General features: G+C 31.5%; 1 protein-coding gene across 4 annotated transcripts in view; it reads left to right on the forward strand.

Annotated features, from left to right (window-relative positions):
• Nucleotides 1–24,633, forward strand: part of LOC126770297 (ecdysone receptor) — a 219,871-nt gene that overhangs the window by 90,185 nt on the left and 105,053 nt on the right. For all 4 annotated transcript variants that reach the window (XM_050489647.1, XM_050489649.1, XM_050489646.1 and 1 more), the window contains one exon: nt 4,647–4,691. The gene's annotated coding sequence lies outside the window, so the exon portion shown is untranslated. The remainder of the gene's footprint in view (nt 1–4,646; nt 4,692–24,633) is intronic.

Genomic DNA, 24,633 nt, shown 5'->3' on the forward strand with positions numbered 1-24,633 from the left:
ACATTAGAAATATTCATATAAACTTAAAATAATATAATGTATAAAATAATACAAGTAAAATAATATTATTTATATATTATTTAATGTTTAAATACTTTTTAACCATAAATTGAACTCATCTGTAATGGAAGGGTAAAGTTTTTAACAAAATGAACAGTTTTTTTTTTCTGAAATAGCAACACACAGAACACAATTTAAAATAATATGTTATAGTCACCTATGTCCTTTTAGTTCCAACTATTCTAGTTGTAATCGATTTCTACATTTTATTCGATAATAAATCTATTGCAAAAAGTATGACGTCATAGACATGATTAAGAAATTGCAAAATATCAATCAATATCTGAAAAGAAAGTTCACACATGTTAAGGAACACTAAATACATATACATTATATATCCTTTTTACCAAGCGGGATATCGTTCTGAAATATGGCGTACAATTTCCAAGTACAGTGAAATGCATCGCTAAATATAGGCCGTCGGGAAGCGAAGTACCTAGTTGTGCGTGGTCAGGGATCGTACCCCCCTTCCTCCCAACACCCTCTCTCCCCAGGGCTGTCTACCCACCGCCTGTTTTGAAACGTTAGTTGTGGAGGCATTCGTGCGGATTATTGCAAACTAAGTAAAATATATATATATATAAAGAGGATTATGCTGTGTACTTTTTTAACATTGTAAAGGTAACAATTAGTAAATTAAAACGTATCGTTCATTAATTGAATGACTAATTAATTGACTTGAATTTAATCATTAATAAGAAAATCTTTATTGTTTATTTTTTATTTGAATTACTGCGATTACTATTAGTTTTATGTGAAATCTTTAATACAATATATATATATATATATATATATATATATATATATATATATATATATATACATTTTTTTTATAAACAAACTTTAAACCCTTTTTTCAGGAGGATGTTAATAATAAGTTTTTAAATTTATGCTTAAATAGATTTCAATAACAGGCAACCCTATATATCTTTTATGTACATGGAAGCCATGTATTCAAAGGTACATGGGAGCGTGCGAGAGCCGTGTTATGCACATTTATGCGTGCATAAAGTGTAAACAGTTGTTCGTGTATTGGGAATGTATGTATGTATAAAAATCAAGTTTTATTGGTTTATAAATAGAGACCATATTTGAATAACAAATTACCAACAGAACTGTGGTTTTCGTTGTGGAAAACTCAGGAGCACGGTCAGTAGGGGAAGCGAGACGAATACATTGCTTTAGGTCAGAAATGAACAACTGTATACTCGTATACCAACTCCATGAATGCTAGTTTAAAAAAATAATCACAGTATCGTGTATTTTGTTTCCAATCGGAAACATGTTTAAGACAGATATCATAAGAATTTGTTACAGATACAAAATAAAACTATGATTTTTTTACAAATTATAATTTAAAATCTTAATTATTTTGAGTATAAAATAATATATTAAGATTTTTATTTATTTACATTTTCTTTTATGACTATAAAACAGTTACAATTATAAAAATAAATACGAAAAATATTTATTTCATAAATGTTAAAAAGATCTCTGCATTTTGGAAAGTCCCATTATTAATATATTAATAAGATACAGAAGTTAGAAATGAAGTTGAAGATTTTGTTAACTAATTAACTTGGTGTACTTAACTGTGGCTAATAAGAAGTTTACATTTTAATTCTTATTTATATGGATAATTTAAGGCAAGGTTTATAGTATAATTTCAGACATAATTTGGCTTTGAATTATATTACTAAGTTAACTAGGTAGGACTTAATCGTAGAACGCATACAAATAGTAGAAACAATTACAAATTAAGTTCAATCTTAACATACTATTATATAGAAATCTTGAATTATAATCAAAAGTGGAAGCGATAAGGAGCTGTTGTACTTATTTATTTACACAATTGTTGTACGAAAATTAAATAAAGAAATGAATTAGCGTTGTGTATCATATATATACATATAAATAAGATTTTATATTCTTATGAGAAACAAACCTAATTATAGCTAAGGTTTATATCTTTAGACCATATTATCATCATTATCTTGCCCAAATCCCTTATTTTTGGACGGCGCAGTAAACTCCATGAAAAAAAAGATTAAGCAGACTTTTATGGCCGGCCGCCTGAACGACAACCCTTTTTGGGATGTGGTCTGGTCGATCGGTTGTCACCATACGGGAGGTTTAAGAGCCTATGAGCTCGATCGATGGATGACAATAATCTCCTTAGCCGGCTTTTATGACAACAGGATCACTCGATAGTAAATAAAAATAATACAGAGGCGCGTCTCTGTAAGTTGGGGTGGATCATTATGGGGGACTGAGCTCGAATTCTTCTTCAAATATAAATTTACAAAGTAAATGACATACGGAATATTAATTCCTATCATACTTTCGTACTTCATTTTCTATCAATGATGATAATCTTAGAAAGTTAAATTTTACTTGAAATATTTCAGTTACGATACGAGAATCTTATTCTTGCAAATTATAATATTAATAAGGCCCGGTGGTAAAAACGCGTGAATCTTAACTGATGATGGCGAGTTCAAACCTACGCAAGCACTACTGAATTTTCATCTGCTTAATTTGTGTTTATATTAAATCTCGTGCTCGGCGGTGAAGAAAAACATCGTGAGGAAACCTGCATGTGTCTAATTTTACTAAAGGTCTAACACATTTTTATCTTACTCGCAATGAAGCATCGTGGTGGAATAAGCTCCAAACCTTCTCCTCAAAGGGCGAAATGCAATAGACAAAAAAAAATTCTTATTTTTGTGTTGTATAGAATTCATGAAAATTAATTTTGTTGTTGTGGCGACTAAGTGAATGTAAATCGATTGAAATGCGCACTAAAACAATCGCGTGACGAATGGCTCAACGTGCATTAATCAAACGGGGGAATGAATATTTATTGGTCACTGACTTTTTTGTTAATGCAGTCATAGACTTTTATTTCATAACTAAACCTATGAAATTAAGAAACAAATTAAAGTTAAAATATGTTAATAAATATTTCGAGTTTGTAGTTTCATTATATTATGATATTAAATTTTACGCTAATAACTACTTATTAGGAGGCTACCGAGTTAGGTTCATATATAAAGAGGCCGCGACACACACATCACTGTTTATGTATAACACACAAACATATCTTACAAGTTTCAACTCACACATGCACGTAACGAATACATATAAACGTACACATTTGCATGCCATAGATGTAAGCAATATGGCAGCCGGCTATTCAACAGAATACTCGATCAGTATGTCAGTTTGACGTGAACAGTGTTAGTTAGTGTAACTGCTCAATTACCAATCTGTGTATTGTATAATACTGATAATTTAAAAAAGCCACAGGGAATTTAAATGAAAAATAAGCAAATGTTTGTAGCAAAATTTAACTATAAACATTATATTTGTGGCAGTATTTTTGATACAAATATAATGTTGTTATTCGCTAATGGTCATTCAATTTAAAAAAGGAATATTTTGAGTTAAAAAGCCACCAGCAGCAGTGAAAGTACGCTACTGCATACTACTTCCAGCTCTACGCTAATTAAATTATATCGATAGAATGTATCACGTCCAGTTTATTTGAGTTCTGACATACGTGTAATGGTCATAATAAGCGGTTCAAAGTACAGTGGTGTTTAGCAACCGACGAATGTTGCGTAAGAAAGTGTCGTTTACCCCGTGGCCTTCGCGCATATTTCATAGACCATTATTGGCATCATTCACAACTAGTGCGATACACTCTATATTTTTACGTTGGATTATTTTTAAAAGTATTATTATAATATTATGAAAGTGTTAATCAATTGTGAACATGTATGATAAATCTTATGGCAGCTTTACTTGACCCAGCGTGTTCGCGGAGCTATATAACATCGTCAACACATGAATTTAACATGCAAAAAAAAAATATCGAAAAAATTGCTTATCTACAAAACTGTTAACCTTAAACTTATATGCTTAACCGTTAAACCTAAGCCTGTTGCTCTTAAGCAATACAAGGCTGATGCGGAATACCTAGCGCGGAGAGTGGACAGTCAACACGAATTAATGTGTGCCTCATTTGACTCCTTTTAGTATAACTTAAAAATCGACAAGAATTTCAAGACTTAACATCTAAGTTCCCAAGATTGGTGGGCCGTTGGGGTTGATATTTCTTACAGCGCCAATGTTTATGGGTGGAGATTGCCACTTACCGTCAGATCGCGTTATTTATTTATGCATAAATATAAACTCTGTCATTACAATTAGAACATTTGTTATCTGTGGCGCCGCTTGCGCTATCTCAGCATCCAGAAATCGTGTCGTTATTTGTATACAAGTATACAAATATATTTATATCAAAATATAAACGAGTAAATTTAATTAATCTTACTGCTTATTATTTATAAAAGATTGTACATTTTAGTTTTAAATTAAATAAAGACGTTTACATTCGCAAAAAATTACAAATTTAAATATAAAAATTATATAAATATTTTAATTAGAAAGTATTCCAAATTCGAATAGCAAATTCTTCTAAAAATATTTTAGTTTCTTCTCTTCTTGGTTGAATAGATAGAAAATACTTATTTTTTATTTTTATTTTTGAAAGCGAATGAAATAAAAATTATATTTTACAGATTACAACGCCGCCCCGCTGTTCGCCTCAGAAAACGCCTCCAGTGGTAAGTTTAATTAATATTTAATATAACCATTTACATCAATATGAGATAACATATGGCTTTGTGAAAGCCCCTCTGGATGGGTGGTATCTATCCAGCCCTACCACCAAACATTCACGAAAGAGCTATATTAACTGAGGTGTTAGATAAATAGGAATGAAGAAAATATTTTTAAAAATTTTTGTATGATATTTTAACTTATTTTATTAGATGAATCAATGTATGATCAATGAATAATGTATTTGTACTTTTATTATAGAATTAAAAAGTTTTAACAGTAGCGTATACAAATATTAGAAAAAAAAACACTGTACATATAAGTACATAATAAATACATTCCTCGATTAGTTAATTATAAAAAGAATATTCAAAATTTAAATTGAACTAAAAAGGGAGTTTACTTTTAAATTAATTATTATCGAAGGAAGACGAATTCTAAAGTAATTTATAAACTATGTCAATTCTGCATTGTTCAATTTGATATTTGAAGTGTTTTGATAAAACGTGATTGCCTTACAGTACTTGGCGATAGGTTATTAACCCAATAAGATATGGTATCGCTCCGCGAACGGCCTACATACTTCCGCGCGATGTTGGCCACAAGAAACTCATTTTTGCATTCGTATTATGTAACGAGACCCCCTTTCGACTACACTTGAACTGACGACATAGAGATATATTTTTAATTCTTATCCAATTACAGCCTTATTAATATTCATATGAATTGTAAGTGCATTTTGTAATATGACCTTGATGAGTTACATAAAAATTTCCCATGATGTTGCCACATAACAAAAAAAAATTGCAATATAAATGGAAAATTATAATTTTATTTTGACGAACTAAAAACATCGGCATTTGATCATAATAATGGAATGAATTTAATCTGTAAATAAAAAACGCACATAGTTTCGAAAATTAAATTATAGTATGACTAAATATACTCATACAATAACCGTCAGCGTATGCTCATAATCAAAGTTAGATTGCTTAAATTTATGACAAATTTACATTTAAGAAATAATATTATGCATAATTAAAATATAATATACATTTAACAATCATCATAAGAAATTCTGGGAAATTACTAGATATAATACATAATGGCTGGCGTCGTGTGTGCACACTTCACGACGTCTGCGCATGGAGAAATTATTATCAACTGGTTTGCAGCGCGTGATCCCCGTTTACAACATATTTAGCATTTTAGACCCGAGGTAGTGTCATTAAATGAAAGTCAATGCTGTCGTTGACCTCATCTCGCAAACCTATGTTTATAAATATATACATAGACGTTACTTTCTCTCTTTATGCTTTATGATTACATTCGATCCATGAGTTTTATTATTATTAAGATTTTACTTGTAGTTTTTTTATGTGATTTTACTTTTCTTTTGCACGTAAAAATATAATTATACATTTCGAACAATTTAAACAATTTCTTAATTACACAAACTTCTAACAGCATGTGACTCATTTAACTCCACTGTGTGACATATCTACCATCAAATATCAATAACGCAATATCAGTAATTGAGCCAATATAATAGTTTATTTGTCAGTTTTGCTATAAAAAAATTAACTAAAAGAACATTTAATAAAACCACTTAAATGTTCAGTTTTTCCGTAACAGGAGGAGTTTGACTAGCTTTTTGAAGCGTTCTACCACATACCACTAAGCTGTTTTTTATCACACGTCATATACAGGATTCCTTGCAAGGCCATTCTTCATCACCGAGAACGATTACTTATAGATACAAATAATAATAGTAATGTCCTCCAGACCAATCTCAAGAGAGATTAGCCAACTGCGCAGGAGATATTATAGTGCACAAGTGTGTGCGCAAACACAGGTGCACTCTCTATTCCCTAACTCTCATAAGCCGATGGAACGGCACTCCGACACGACCGGAAAGAGTTCAGGCGCAGGACCTACGGCTTTACGTGCTTTCCGAGGCACGGGAGTGTATACACTGCCAACTTTCAGACTCCGAGCTGCTACTGAGAATTTTTGTGACAGAAAAACCTAATAACTTTTTATTGGCTTACATCAAGCCACTAGACCAACGAAGCAGTCAAGATACAAATTAAACGATATTCGGATAAGATCTACGAACCATTCCATACACACTGACCCGATTCAGCTATCAGTTTGTCAAACAGAACACAGACTCAGACAGAAAGACTCTACAAAATTGTCCATTCTAGAATAAATGTTCTTCAGATAATGAAATAAACATGAAATGGGTTATTTTTAAAACCGTCACCGTAACCCTTATTTAATAATAATTCATATCCTTTACGCATTTGACTTTGAAAACTTCGTCCAGGTGCTTCCAAACGTTTATTTTCTATTGATGTGATACAGTGAATATAAAATACTCCGTTGTTGTTGTAAAGACGTGTGTACGGTTCCGTATTGGTCAGTTTTGAAACGGAACATTGAATAAAGATCGGTATGAATCGATCATTGAAATTGATGCAATCGATACATGAAACTGCGTCAACGAAAACTCCAGCCGTTGTTTTTGGACCTCTTTACAAAATAAAAACGTTTTCATGGCATATATTGTGTTAATTAAGTGGTATGATTATTTAAATTATGTATATAGATTGTAATTTTAAAGTAAAAAAAAAATGCGCGTGCGCATGTTTACGTTTTAAATTTTTTGGTTCAAAATCTATACGGTACATGTGTCTGTGATATTTGGTTAATGATAAAGGAATTTCCTTGATCGTCTTTCTTCTTTGTCAGACATCGGAAAATATATGAGACAAATGAATAAGCCCATCTGGGCTGAACCATTAAGGAGTATTTTATATATTATATTTATGCCTACCTTCTCATCTCTTACTCGTCAACATATGACATTCATTACTATAGAGGTGATATGTTGTACTAAAGTTGAAAAATTTCAAATCAATATTATATTTTAAAAAGTGTAAAATGTGATTGTTAAGCTTTTTTATTACTTAAAAAGTTAATATAAACGTGCCAACATTGACGATAATAATTCATAATTAAAATAATTATTTGCATCTCAGTACGTTAAATAAGGGTATTTAGTTAAGAAAATCGAAATTCTCGCTTCGTAATTACCTTTTATGTATGTACTTAACTTAAACTCGCTCTAAATTAAACGTAATTGAAGGTCTGATTATCTTAAATTCTTTACCACAAGTGAAAAAACGAAACGACAGAATTGAAATGAACAGATAATGAGAATAAAAATCCATACATTTGCGAACATATATCATTGGAGGATTAATTTCACGGGACTAACTCTAATATAGCTATCTCTTTTCTGTGACTGGACTTAAAAGGGAAGCAAATATATTAGAAGAGCGAGAATTAGCACCACGGTGTCAATGTACAGCAGTTATGACATAAATCAAAAATATAAAAATAATAAATAGACGCGGAAGTATCGCCCGCGTGTAGACAAGCCCATGTTTGTGGGCGTCGCCTTTCATTAGAGCATTTAGTTGAAACAGTAAGTTATTATATGTTTGCTTTTGCTTTAATGATTTTAATTATTAATGATTAATGTCCTACTAAAATATCTGTAGAGACTTTTTAATTGTGTTTGTTAAGTAAATAGTATCGAAATTCGTATACTACACCAACGAATGATCGGGGCACAAATGGCAGTTACATGGGATATTGCGAACTTTAGAATAGCAATTATGGACAGGCTAGATGAAGAAAATATATTTGCAATCCGAAAATTTGTATTGTGATGCTGCCTAGAAACTGCACACAAAATACCAAACTATAAACCAAGAGGAAACCACTTCCTATCGACTTAAAGTACCCAAAGGCAAGGATAATATAAGACAACATAAAATAATAATAATAATATAAACTTGAACTTTAAATACTAAGTTCAAGAAGTCACAATAGAGATTCGATAGATTTGACATATTAATTTTACCCAGGAAATGGTATTTGTGAATTTGAACACACATCCAGCAATATAACTTAGTTTGAATATGATAAAAATAACGTAATTGCTATAACTTATCCAAACTGATATTAAAACTTTTTACAAGTTATACAGTAACAATAAAGTATCAAAATCGTACCATGTTAAAATACATAATATTATAAAATCTTCTCGAACATATTGAAAGGTATGCCTCTGTTATAAAAATTCTTTATATCTAACTCACAATTCAATTTATTATAAAGCAACAGAAAATGCAAATTCCGATGTTATCGGTATAACGAATTAACAACGGCGCGCGGTTGACACATTCGTTTTTCAACTAAGATATACCTTTATTTATTATGAAAAGACATTACTAAAAGCAATGACACCATTAAAAGAATGAATGAACTCAACCTTATCGGGGATAAAATTATCCTCGGCTGTTTTGAATCATTTCAATTCTTCTAAATAATTTGCACAATAGTTTTAAGAACATTTGCAATCACAGCGTATATGTATGATATGTTTTAATTAGCTTTAATGAAGAGAGTATCGCTAATGTTAATAAGACAAGGATACAAAAAGCCTCATGAAGCGTGACAAGACATAATGGTTCGGCGTCTTTGTCCCGGTGTCAGTGAGTGAAAAACTCACGACAAAGGGTCATCCACCTCATATAGGATAATACCTGTTTTCCTCATATCAAGTTCGTCCTAACGATACCAGGGATATTTTTATTGTGGTTTATCTTTAATATGTTTACAAATATGCTCCTGTGATATTTCTAGCAAATATGTATTCTTGCTTCTGATTTATTATCTGAAGTTTATTCTTTGTTGTTCCTGATTGTAAATAAATTCATGTCATAGAAAATATTATATCTGAATTCACAAGAAGTATAGACGAGGATTTCCGTTGTCATTTCTTATACATTTTCGTCGTATGTAGTCGAAACATTGTTCATATTTGCTATATATAAGCTATAGTGGATCGCGTTAGAAAAGTTGATGATATATATTTAAGGCTTTACATAATACTTGAATAACCGGAAATCCGAAATGTGATGTGATGTGATGTGACCTAGTGATGATGATGATTCTCAAAAATAGAGTTTTTATCAGAAAAATACTTGGATATAGAATGACTCACGAGAATTCATGAATCTTTTGAACACTTGTATACAGGCCATATAATAACTTAAAATGAGCTTGTAAATAAATATGAAATGTTGGGACATAGCCATTGAAACTTTCCCAGCGAAGAGTTGGGCGTAGCCGACGGTGTTAAAAACAGAGCTTGTATACTTTCAGTAGCTTATTTAAGAATCAAACTGCCTTGTTAGTCTTGTGTTAACTTATAAGGCAGATCTTGAAGACCTAGGTCCAAACTCTCACACATTTATTTTATTAGTCCGATCCTGTATCGAGTTAATATTAGAAGTAAGTTCTATTTCTTATGTTATTGTTTTTTTTTAATATTCATATGAATAGTTTTCTCTTTTATCTGTATTTCTGTATTTTATTAGTTTATAGCGTGACGTTCAACAATGTTTGTTTCATTTCATCAACAATAATTTGAAAATAAAAGTCCTCGTAATGAACCTGAGACTAATAGTTAATATCTGTTGTATTAGCTGGTATATCTCAACTCGGCTAATTTCTTGTAAGTTAATTACGACGTGCCAAGATAATTTATGATCATTTCTTTCGTAAAAGTTTATTATCTCCATAATAAATTTTGAAATAAAAGAACGAACAAAATATAAAAATGATTTAAAACACTTTTGAAAAAAAAAATCTTATTTGTGTTCAGCTTGTATGTCCATCTATTTTCGGATAAAAGATAAAATCGTTTTTGCAAAGAAATACGTGTCATGTTTGAGTTGTGATTTTTTTTTGAATTTGTATGTAGACTGAGAAATCATTTGAAAACGATAACATATTTTCGTTATAACGATATAACAATACTAAAACAAACTATTGCCTGTAAGAACTGTGTAACTATTAATTTAATTACTAATTATATTAATAAGTTTATTAAACGATATATCCATTAATAATACAGTCATAAAATAATGGATAAAATTCAATAGCTATCATACAACTGTGGGAGGACCGAGGGGATGCTGTCATGGTCTCTACCTAACGGGATCGGCTGACTTCCCAGTCGTGCTCCGCCGTATCCATTCGCAGGAAGTCCTCGTCGGATTTCACGGACTAGGTTCCGATCTTATAAATATACTCGGCAAAGCAACCGTGACCGCTCATTACTTACTAAATTAGAAGATAACACGTCGCTTTTGTCTGCAGGCTTGGAAAGTAGGCAAAACTTTCCTCACGGCGAAAACGGTCGCTAAAAGCCTCCAGTGTTCTCGCCATTTCGGAGCATCGAGCCCGTTTGGGCGGATATAGCTGTTATAGTACCTTTACACATATAAGCGGTATATTCGCTTATTTATTATCAGTTGGGACATCCGTCACATAAAACGATGAAAACTTTAAATATAGTGTACGATACAATATCAAAAATGTTCATTGTAGACAAAACAGTATATAATACGTAAATTGAATATCAGCGCACCGATATCGCGAGCGACATCTACAGGCAATAAGTTACGGCGTTCTTTGGGTAGGTCAGGCTGTCCCGGGCGAGCGAAATTGAGAGTACACTAACCAGTTCAAGAGCAGGGGAAGGGGCGTCACCGGGTCGTGGAGTCTGAGCTAGTACTAGTTGGGGTGATGAAGCTTGAAATATATGATGTAGAAACGTTGTTACTATTTACAAGTACCTATTCAATCTTTACGTTTTATTAAGTTAAATGTAAGTTGTTAAAAAAAAATCACGCCATACTAGCTAATAACAGATTAAATAATTAAAATATATATAATATGTATATTAATATATATATTATATTTGTAATTATTACACAAGTATAAATCCCTATGATGGCTATCCGTTACATTATTGAAATAAGCTTAGTCTTTTTGATTACCGTCACATTTACTCTTTATATAATTAATTATTCTCCTTCGAATCTTTTATATCAAGTGTGACGGTGACAGAAATATTCCGCTATTCGAAATGATGCCGCAAAACTCCGTTTTAAATCTCTACTGTCAATTACTAAACCTACAAATAAATGTTCTAATCATTTATTACTTCATCAATTAGAGTAGAATAGAGCCACTCTATATGCATCTGTCGGTGTCGTAAGAGCAGTTGGGGTGATTTTTAACGCCTCAACTACGAGGCAAGAAATCAATTCACCTGTAAAAGCTTTATCAAGGAGGGTTGGCGTGAGGCAAGCCGGTCGTACAAGTCTGGCGAATCAGTTTTCAAGGAGTTTACACGGCGCAAATAGTATAAGGGCAAACGAAAATTATGTAAATATATATTTAGACGTATTACAGACGTAATGCCAAAGCACATTCCCTTCCAGTCAACTCTAAGTTAAACAAATAATATATTGTGAAAATAATACAAAAAAAAAACAAAACAAAAAAACTTTAACATGAATAATGAAAAATACATATTAGTAGCAATTATACAAAGTATTAGAATTTAAATTCTAAATTAACACAGATAAACAACAGCAACAAAAATAAATAAAACTCGAAAAATGTCACAGATACAAAAGATCTTTAAGACAAGTTTATTAAGTTTTAAAAATTAAGAGAAGTGCATGATATCATAAGGTTCATTGATTTAACATATTTATGTTTAAAAATCGTTGAAGCGTGTCTTATATCTACCATGTTATGTTGTAAGCGATAAGTAAAAACGTACAATGACTTGTCGACCTATATAACATTTTTTGTACAAATTATACGAACAGGTGATCTAGTTGACATTTGTAAGGAAACAGGTGGAAATAATGTGAATTATTATTTATATCCTTATAATGGTTACATTAATTGATTAATTATGTTAAAAATATAGATTCAGACATATAAATAAATAAAACCATCATGTCCACCTTGAAATTAAAGACGCTGTTTGGATGTTTATTTCCATACAACACAAACGGTCTTACGTACAAACTTTGCTTAACAGCTGTTTAGTGTAAGCACTTTCTGTCATTATTCATTGTTTAACTAATCTGCTAAGTTTATAATTTAAAGGTGGACTTTCTCTCTTCATGATAACATTTATTTGCAATTAAAAGATCAAAAGACAAGGCAGTTTTTCACCAATCGCGTAATTTTTTTTAGAAAAGTATATTCATCTTTTTTTTTGATATTTATTTTTCCACAGACTTTGCATCGGTACTTCTTAGTCGGTAATTAGTAAATACCAAGGGATTTTATAGATACATTTTTCAGCACAATAAAATAAATGAATTTATTTTAAAAAAAATCATATTTTTTTCAACGGTATCAAAATCTAAATATGGGCGATAAATTAAATAAATATAATATAATAAATGTGATATATGTCTAAAATATCAAACTAAAATCTTTAGTTCAATTGTCATAAACATGACAAGCTCATCCTAGAATCTAAATAACGTCTTATCGTTTATGCCTCAGATGTAGGTTAAAGTCTTACGGGTCAAAGGTCACGAATAGGTCACCTCTGACTATTCTCCCCCTACCCTCGAGACAGGCCAACCTTTCCTAACGGCTGTACGAAAATTTAGCTCCACTTTATATAATCCATAACAGCATGTCGTCCTCAGCCCAGAAACGGGTATCGATTGTCGCCAGATGTAGGTTACAGGCTGGGTCAAAGGTCACGGGTAGGTCACCTGTCATCCATCATTGTGCAACTCTCGACGTACGGTTCTATTGTTGCGTTGAAACTTTAACAAATGCGACTTAATTACGCAGGACTTAGTAACTTATAAATATTATCGCTTCAATGTCATAAACATTTAATTATTCTAAATTGTAATTGTTTTGTTTTTCAAACTAGTAAAAGAATGCTGTGCAATTTTTTTTTACATAATGAGGCTATTTTATTAAATATAATTAAATTTCGAACTTACTCCTAAGAGAATTCGAATTCGCTTAGTGCGGATGCTACAGGTGCGGAAATTGGTTTCCAGAAATTTTGATTTAAGGTATTCTTTCTTTTTTTATATAGAATATATCCCTGAATATGTCCCTTGTGCCTGTAATTACACTGGCACAAGGGACAATACCAAGTAATGCTGTTTTGCGGTAGAATATTTGATGAATGAGTGGTACCTATCAAGTATTGCACACAGCCCTACCACCAGTAAAATTTATTAGCAATACAGTATTATAAATTTTATTTTTTACTAGGTCTCCGCTTTAAGAACAAACTTACCAGTGACAACAACCAATGGACCAATGTACAAAGATACATTTATAGATTATTAAAAAAATAATACAAATACAATAAAAATATACGAATATTTACCGAAGGGCGATGGTTCCAAGGTTAGAAATATACATAATACAAGTCCTGTCAATCAACAAATTTTTCTGCAAATCCAGCAACCAAGTAAGACGTCTTCAAGTATTGGTGGAAGGTTTGCAACTAGGCCGTTAACCGTGTAACGCGTTTGTTCGTAAAATCATAAGAGATTTTTCTAGAAATTGTAACGTTTAATATATACATACAATGAACAAGCATAAACTTATTACCACTGCTACTCGATCGACTCGCACAATGTTAGTAATTCTTTCGTACAATGTGTACGCTTTTAGAACAGAATGCCAGAAACGTTCGAAAGTTATCGGGTGTAAACTAAAAAAAACAACAAACGTTTGCAGGGCATAAATGAAGCGAACTTTTTAGATGATTATTCAATGAAACTGTCGAAATTCTATGGAAATTCTTAGATGTTTATATTCGATAATTGTATATAACAATTGTTACATAAACTAAATCTTGCTAATTTTCTTTTCTCAGTTCCTCATATGCCTAGTGTCTGATTTCGACAGTATGTTTAAGTAAATATTTTGACAATAGCAACTATAATCTTTGTACAAAATATTCTACGTCTTATCACTTTCATTCCACGCGACTATTAATTAAGGTCTGATAAAATTTGCCAATGTTATATCAAATATGTTTAATATCAAATCAGAATCAGTTTAATGTTGTCGTATAACATTGTCAAGCATGGAAGATTGGATACATTTAATGGCGTCTCAACATGGTCCCAAGGAAATATTACAACTTCCATAATAAATCAATCCTTAACATGTCGCATAAGTAAACGCTAATGGAAAAGTCTTTCATTTAATTCGCACATAAGTCTTCTATTTAATGAGCGCTTAAATATTTTCGAAATGGAGTTTTAATAACTATATATGTATTTTGACACTTATATCTTTGTTATTTCGTACATGCCTCGTTAGTTTTGTGAGAATACAATATTTTTAAATATTGCAGATAGAAAATTGTTTATATATTATATGGTATTAAACAAAGGTTGTAGAATTAGCGCTATTTTTTTTTATAGAATAGAAAGGTGGACGAGCATATGGGCCACCTGATGGTAAGTGGTCACCAAACGCCCTTAGACATTGGCATTGTAAGAAATGTCAACCATCGCTTATAGCCAATGCGACACCAACTGTGCCTGTAATTACACTGGCTCACTCACCCTTCAAACACGAACACAACAATATCAAGTATTGCTGTTTTGTGGTAGAATATCTGATGAGTGGGTGGTACCTACCCAGACGACCTTGCACAAAGCCCTACCACCAGTGAAATGTGTCGTAATTAAATACTGTGTTACGAGTAAGTATGTTACAGTTGATGATTATTTTAAATAAACATTATACTTATCGAAAACTAACGAATTCATACAATAATTAAGGCAAATTGTATTAAGCATTGTATATTTTAAGAAAATTAAATTCAAACTCATGACCATTTATTAAATATAGAATCATTACACTTAGTTACAGATTGTCAAATTAAAAACCACCACCGATTCGAAAATCATAATACTTTGAACTGAGAAACTCAGTGAGGTTACGTTATATCCTAGATGATATTCTGTCACACAAAATTTAACACCAAGTCCTGAGATGCATCTGCAGTCGTAAACAAACATAAAATTAAAGCTATTGTGAGCGTCATATTTGACGATCAGTACAAAATCCACCTTAACCACAAACATTACGTTTACAAAGTAATTCATACATAAAGTTAGCTATTAAATACAATGTTATACTTAATGGGATACGGCTATTATTATTTAATAGCATTATTCGAATACCTTTTGTCCGCTTTCAGCTTTTATTTTGAAAACAAACAATTTTGCATTATAATGCTCTAAAACTTTATTCCATTATAACGTGTATAAATACAAAATTAACAGCCTATGAGTTATGGGGCTTTTATTTTTAGGTTTATAAATATTTCACCGTTTAATTTTTCTTTTTGTATAAATAAGTATCAAAAACAGATGAAAAACAGATTATAAAAACTTAGAAGGTTTATTCCACCACGCTGCTTTATTTGCGGATCGGTAGACATACGCAGCAGATCATCCGTCCCATGCAGGTTCCGTCAAGGGCGAACACGAAATGAATTATAAATACAAATTAAGCAAATAAAAATTCAATATGCCTGGTTTAAAGACGCAATCATCGGTTCAGATGTCTTCCAACCACTGGACTTCCTTAGCTCTAATTATATATTCATAAAATGATGATGAATTGCCTAAAATTGGATACAATTTAACTTACAAGTCGTATATCTTATTTCAAGTCCAGCTCTTTCTATGGGCTGTGAGTCACTAATTCACTATGAGCTATCTAACCCTATATTAATGCAAATCTACACAACGGCTTCTGGAAATTATACCCTTCCACGCTACACCTAACTGAACATTAGCGAGCCAACAGGGCTTCTTTGAAAGCGAACCTTCGGTAAATACATCCGGTAATAAAAGACCTATCCCTTCGAACACGGTTCAAGAAGCCACGTATTTATTTTAACTGGTCGTATAAACTGAAACATCGTATCTACATTCTCACGCTTTGAATGCACGGCCAATTTTATATATCGGAAAAAAAAACAAATTCAATTAGGGAATGTTTTCTGTTTTACTAGGGGGAATGGGGTGGATGTAATGTAAATACTGGATGAGAATCAATCAACAAATGAAGAGGGATAGCATAAAATAAATGCAATCGGAAAGAACGCCACAGCGAATTTATCTCTGCTGTTTGTATTGTTTCAAGCACTGTTGTAGCGTAACTATGCGGTATTGTTTATACACGACCTTACTTATTCCACTCATACGATCAGCTCTGTCAATTAAAACTTTTGTGACGTGCTTCGTTACAGACGAGATATTGTATTTATAGCTCGTCTGTATCAAAAATCATACTGGTAACTCTACATAAATAATAACTACATTTTAATTCATGGGAAGTTATTATGTAAAAAAATAAAAATGCTAATGCTTTCGAATTATAGCAGTAACAGCAACATTATAATAGCGATTTTAAGCTTAATATAGTCTCTTCCTCTAAGTCTTACCTCCAATTAAGGATGGAATTTGGTGCAAAACACTACCCCAAGGTGCGAGGATCAAGCTTATAACTTTCACTAGGACTAGGCATAGTGCATTAATAACTTATCTATAGCTTCTTATTTCTAATTAGCCATTACTTCCAGCCAACCCAATCGGGACATTTTAAATTATAATCTGAATAGGTGGTGCAAAACTAAAATAAACATACTTGTAAAAACAAATACTTATACAATAAAGTATATATAACATAATTATAAAATAACTAATATTCCAAAAGCATCTAAAAACTGAATAAATTCTTTATTAAAAAATCATTAAACTCGTCTCCAGTTTTGAGATACTAATTTTATTAATACTACAGAACTATCAAATTTAATTAAATCTCTCAGTGTCATTGTAATTAGTTGGAGACTAAATAAGCCTAATAACATTAAATACCATAATTATACAGTAATTATTTTACATTTAACTCTTATATGATTATAAAGGCCGAAATGGCCTAGTAACTTGAACACGCGAATGTTAACCGAATGGTAGCACCTCCGAGTTTCCATGCGCTTAATTTCTTTTAATAGCTCATCTCGTGTTCAATATCGAAGGAAAAAGTCGTGAAATGCATGTGTCGGATGTATATCAGTTCGCATTGGAACAGCTTGGTGTAATAAGCTGCAAACATTTTCCTCAATATTAGAGAACGCTTTAGCCCAGTAGTGAGATTTTTACTGGTTGTTACTAAACATTATTACAATATGTATATAATACAATATGTAAGTGTGACAATGTATTTTGTTCTATTTAAATTATTATGAGCTAAAGCAAAATTTATGGTCCTGTATTCGTGTTAAAGACACTTGCCAATTCAGTCGTCATATTATTCCCGTTTCTATTATTCTATTTATATTATTGGAACTTTGTGAACACAAGAGTAAAGCTTATTTATCTGTGAATGTATCGTGACCACCACTGGATATCCGGTTAATTCCGGAGATAAAATGTATGTTTATATGCCACCAGGCCAAAAATTTCACTCATATATTTTTGTATCGTCATGATGCATTTTTATTAAACTTATTATTATTTATTTTTTATTAAAAATAGGCTTAACAACTAATATGCAGACTTGCAACTATGGCCCTTAGAAAGTGGTCACCACCACCGATAGATAGGCACTGTAGTACTATTACTTCCACCAACCCGCATTAGAGCAGCGTGGTGGAATAAGCTTCTCCTCAAAAAGGGCGAGGAAGCCTTAGCCCAGCAATGGGACATTTACTGTTACTGTAGTACTATCCCTTAAATCTTACAACCGCCACAAACCTTGGTAACTAAGATGTTATGTCTTTTGTATACTGGTTCACTCACCCTTCAAACCGAAACACATCAGTACTAAGTATTGCTGTGGGGATATAATATGTGATAAATGGGTGGTACCAACCAAGACGGGCGTGCGAAGCCCTACCACCAAGTGAATTTGCTTTAGAAGCATAAAATATTATTATATTATGTACTTGTATTATTTCATGTTTTACTAATGTCTGTTCCAAAATGTCTGTCAATACTCCCAACATCAAAACTTGGCAATGTTTACTTTGATTTAGCAACCGTTGGTTCTGAAACGTGCTTCGATTAAATATTTAACACAAGTAATATCTATTTTAATACAATACAAACTGTATAATAATATCTTGTAAATAATATAATTTATTTACTTTTTAAATAATAAATAATGCTTTGGTTATGTTCAACATAATCGTATAATATCTCTTTACAAAAAATTGGTACGGTAGGTTGTGATTTATAAGACAGACGAAAAAGAGAAAATACTTCAAAATTATTGAAAATATATTTATGTTATGGCTCAGGGCTATGCGTATAGGTACAAACTCTTCAGTTGAAAGTTGAGCAAGCTATGTATAGTAACAGCCACTAGAGACAGTTCGGATATATATCGGAATAGCTATTGGAAAACCACAGCTACATAGTTTGTCTTTTAGTTTTAAAATTCTTAGATGATTCATTTTAGGATTTTTCTTAAACAAAGATTATAATTCTAACGAAATATAAAACTTACACAAAGATTTTTGAACAAAATAATTTTTATATATTGAAAAAAAAAACACTAAAAAATTAAATATACATAATGTACATAAAAATCATTTTGGTCATAAAAATTGCAAATCTTTATACAAGAAAATAGAAAGTATTCTAACCTGATTGTATATAGTGATATATAGCGAAATTCGAAGGGATAAAGAGCAAAAAATATTTCAAGCTGTTTGTATTGAGGTGTAAATACGATCTGAAACGAATCGAAAACCTATACAATTAACGATCGAAAAATCGATACCAATCCCGCGACAAGATACGAAAAGACAATCGGAATCTTAAAGAAAGACTTGAAAACTTTTCTATTTCGAAGATTGTCACACGTATCGAAAACGTTGCTTATATATGGAATATGTCCTTCTATTTGAAACTTTGTATGAAAATATTTACTTTTCAATTATTATCTGTCCTTGCCTTCGATTCCATGTTCTTTCGAAGTGACATGAGTATGAAATAAGAATTGAAATTGAGTGTATAGTAACAGATAGTAAATGTCAAATTGCTGGACAAAAAACCTCCAGGCTGCTTGACTGCATTGGATATACATACCTCAGAATTTCATTTGACATATGTAGAACTTCTGACTTAGCCATCTCGACTCGACTCTGAGTCTGTGCCCAGGACGTAAATAGGCATTTTGCTGATTTTCTGTATGGTTAATTTTGTGGTTTTACTGTGAATTATTTAGAAGGACAACAATTTCATAAAGCATGTTTGTATTGTTCGATAATTAGAAACGCGAGGACTGAAATAACTTGTATGCTCATAATTATTATTTGTATGTTTAGACTTATTTAGGCTTGATATATGAAACCCAAAATTGTAATAATTAATTATGTAGTTATATATAAAGTGAATTACAAAAGTGCTTATATTACTTTTATACCAGATACATTTTTTACATAACTTTCATGCAAGTCGCATTGAGCACAGTTGAGAGTACTATTTTAATATGGCGTATTGCTGTCACAGAAATATTACTGATCTAGAAGGAATTATATCGAATAAGTAACTTTTATTAAATGATAAAAGTAGACGTAAATAAGCCGTAAGGGAACATATGTTTTTTTTTTCACGACGTTATTTATATAAAAGAAACTATTAATCACAAGTCATCGATCAACGCTCGACTTTCATTCATGTAAAATGAAATCGCAAATTTCGGTTGATATATATTTTTAAACGTTAAAATTAGCTCATAATTAAGGACGGTCAAGAAATGATTGCAAGACGAGTTCATAGAACATTGCGTGTTCCGAAAATTGTTAATATTTTGATGAATGTGTCCGACTAACCTGCATAGCCACTTCGAGCTATCTTATACCCTTGTAGGCGCAGTCGGGCCGAAACGAGGGCGTCGGATCGATAGCCCCAGACTCAGACACAACACGCAGCCCGGCGGCCGCGCACTGCGAGCCTCCTTACGCCTAGAGGCCCCGTTCGCAAACAAACAAGGCGACTGACTCATCCAGTGAACTAAATAGTGTAAGCTAACGCGATGCGATGCGACGTGTAATGAAAGTGCATCGCGTTTCCCCATCGCAGTTTTTTGTTTTTAAGTCTGCTGCAAGTTTTGAGTGCTGTTTTTTTTTTGTTTTGTGAATGTGTCGTTGCATTTTTGCCGTGTCTATAAATGGTTATAACCATGTGATATTCTGGTATCACGAAACCTGTGCGTTTATGGAACTGATGGGAAGTAGATGGAAATTTTGGAAATTAGAGTGCGAAGTATGTATTCCTTTCAAAGTTGTTTATTATTAATACACATTATACAGATAATCAAAATTATTTTTATCAAATTATAAGAAGAAGAATACGAATATATTAATATTTTTAGAGAGTTATAAATGAATCTTCTGAGCTTTTATTGTATACCTTTAAACTGAAATACAATATCAATACTTACAGATTTTTAAAATGTAGTTAAATATATTAATTTTAAAACATCTTAAATTATATGAAGATAACACACATCCTAGTTCCATATATCAGCTTTTATCTTACCTTAAATCTTTGTCTATAAATGTTTAGCTTCTTTATTGGTGCATATTTTAAAGATAATAGCTTTTGGAAACATTTTCAGTAATAAATTTAAGGCTTTAATATTACAGGAATAAAATCTGAACTCCTTTGTTCCTTCAATATTCATTGCTTTATGACATTATTTGCGTAGATACTCAGTTAAATATGAAATATTGTTATTACTTCCTCACTTATATTATACTAGTAATTTGTTGTGAATTGTAAAATTCGTAAAAATTTAACATACAAAATGCGCATAAAAGTATTCTAAACAAGTACTGCAATACAACTTTAGTAGAGTTGTTGTGATATAAATAAACAAATGATTATACATACCAAAATGTTTCCGTTTTACGTTTTCCTGAAATGAGGAATTAGCTTGATAGGCCTTAATTCAACTTATACTACCTTGAAACACGACAAACTGTCGTCAAGACGTAAAAATAACTTTGGTAGGAAACTTAAAAAAACATTAAAGTTAATTTACATTTATTATAAAAACTGTAACGTGTTTTTATATTTTGAATAATATGAATCGTGACATGTATTTATATATGTATATTATAAGCTAAAACACAAGTAAAAGTTACTTTTAATCTGACTGATGATGTCCGTATCTCGTGAAAATGTACTTTTTAGATTGCTCTTAACCGAGATAGAACTAGTGTATCAGTGTTTAGAGATATATCGAATATTCTGTCTCTAAATGAAATCTTATTAATATAAAACCAAAAAAAGCTCCATACAACTTCGTTTTACGACGCGGAAAATTAGTTTGCGTCTGGATTCAGCTACACTTGCGAGTAAAACAAAATCGTACTTTCATTTAGATAAGGGTATATAAGTTCTGGCGCTGGTGTCGGCGATTGCACATTTGGATGCAAAATTCAACTCGGATGGCGTCACAACACGGCGCCCAGAACTGCGCCCCAGCTTGCTCTGAATACAAACTTCTCACTTACAATATTCTGAATCATCAAATAACATAGAATTATTTTTAAAGTTTAAATAATCAAGTACGATACGCAAAGCAACAGAAAGCATATAAATTTAACGCAAGTAAGTACGTAATCACCAATATATTACGAATTGTAGCATTTACATAATTAAAGTGTATATCTCTCTCGTACACTTGCTTCCCATTTATTATCCTATCTACAAGTGCTTGTCTATTGCTTTTAATAAGTACCATATCTATTGTGGCAATCAAAACCATTTATCACCCTGCCTTTTTGATCCCAACATCATGATTCAACTCTCGAATGATAATACATTCCAATAATTTAGACTCCTCGGTAATATCTGCGCGTGGGTTGCCATGTACACTACATAACATTAGATTGCTAATTAAATTTCTACATAATAAATCCAGCACCTTGGGTGGAGTGGGTGGTTATTTACGACCACCATAAAAAGATACAAAGGACACTATCACGATAAGTCCAAGCAATTAACAGCAACTGCAAATTTAATGCGCGTGAGTAATGCGCTTAATCATTGTTTTTACGAGGATATTTTTACGCTCGTCTGATTATGACCACCCATTAGCTACCAAATTTTAAACGAATTATTTTATTGTTTTAATAATATAATTCCAACATTATTATTCTCATAGAATAAAACATTTTATAATACAATTGTGATTTACATTTTAATTACGTGAAGAATTAAAACACAAAGTATCCAACGAACAAACATTCGACAAAAATAATAGTTCTCTCAATTTCAAACATTCGAAAAGTACATTATACGACGTATTTCATCGGTAAAACATTCAGCAATTTGTTCTCAAGAAAATGCAGTTGAATAGGAAAATACTAAAGAACGTTTGAATGGTCTTCAATATCATGCACATTCGTACGAGCATATAAATGCTGAAACATAAAAGAAATATAAAACTATTATGCAAACCGTTCAACTCGAGCCACACAATTGCAACTCGTCTTTATGTGAGAACTTGTGACATTGAAGATGAGGTACTTGAGACTTAAAATTATTTGAATTACAATGATATCATCTCATAAGACTTATGCTATTAGTTTGATTTATTAACATTGAAATTAAAATACATATCATAAAGGCTTAACAACTCAGCAGAGTTATCCCTGTAAATCGTCGCAAATTTGATCTCGAATCCTTGAGCCCAATTGAGCTTGAGCTATTTAAACCCAATTTCATTCAAAGAGTAACGCAAAATCGAGAAGAAAATAACAATAGTAATTTCTATTGCTCTTTTAAAGAACTACAATTTCGCCATAAAAAGTCACGAACAAATCACACGTAACTTTTGCAACGTGACATATATGGATTGGTCTAAATCATCTTAACACATTGTTGTTTTGAAGACACATATGTCACAACGCTTGTATCGAAATGAATAATAATCAGCTTATATTTATTCTTGTAACTCATATGTTTCATAACGCGAAGATTGTTTTCATATGGTTAATGTTGCCATTTTGGTAACTACTGCCATTCATTTGCCATCATTCAATTTGACAAGGAATATTTTATATTTCACAATGATATTAAACGCATTGTGTTAAATAAAACTTAAGATCATGAGGTCACGTTTAAGGTCTGTAAATTTAAGTAATATTTTGTGATTCATATTCATCATAAAGTAACTTTATGACATCTATTATTATTTTAGATACTTTTATTTTAACTATATCCAAGTCATACTTACCATAACCCGTTTCATTATTATATGAAAACAAAAATTATATCTTTCCTATTATTTTGTTCTTTAAAATAAATATAACATCTCTAACCGGATAAGAAAGTTCTGAAACGATTTCAGAAGCATATATTGTGAATGCGCCGATAAAATAGCGACGTGATTCCCTCACAATTCCCTCACAGTCCTCCAATCTTTTCATCTTTCGATCGTCCCTCTGCACCGTAAGACGTAGTAAACACATGGACTCTCATCTGGTGCGAATATCCAAGGATCTTACATTCTGAGTAAATCGAGAAATCGTATTATTAAACCACTCCCTTGTGGATATAAGAATAATATCGTACGCTATGGAACACAGTCTGGAGGTAGCGCTAATATTTATATTTATGTATTTATCTATTTTATTTTATCTGATTTTTTAAATAATTTATTAAGCTTATACACGTAAGTCTCAAAGATCAACTTTGAAGGATGCACTAAAAAGAAAATGTCACTTGAAGTTAAGACTTCTAGTCCTTGAATTTCTCTAGGGCGCTGCATACGTAATGTAATGTTACGAGAGTTGCGGGATTGTCATTTAACTTTTTTAATTTATTTAATGAAATTGCTTTCGGCTTGGATATAAAAGACGTCAGTGCTCAAATTGAATTAAAATTCTTTTTTTATTTAATTTTTAATACAAGCACAACTTTGAAACTTTATTAACAACTTATGAAATATATGCGGTACACA

Source organism: Nymphalis io, chromosome 8 (assembly GCF_905147045.1).
Source record: "Nymphalis io chromosome 8, ilAglIoxx1.1, whole genome shotgun sequence".
Taxonomy (NCBI): domain Eukaryota; kingdom Metazoa; phylum Arthropoda; class Insecta; order Lepidoptera; family Nymphalidae; genus Nymphalis; species Nymphalis io.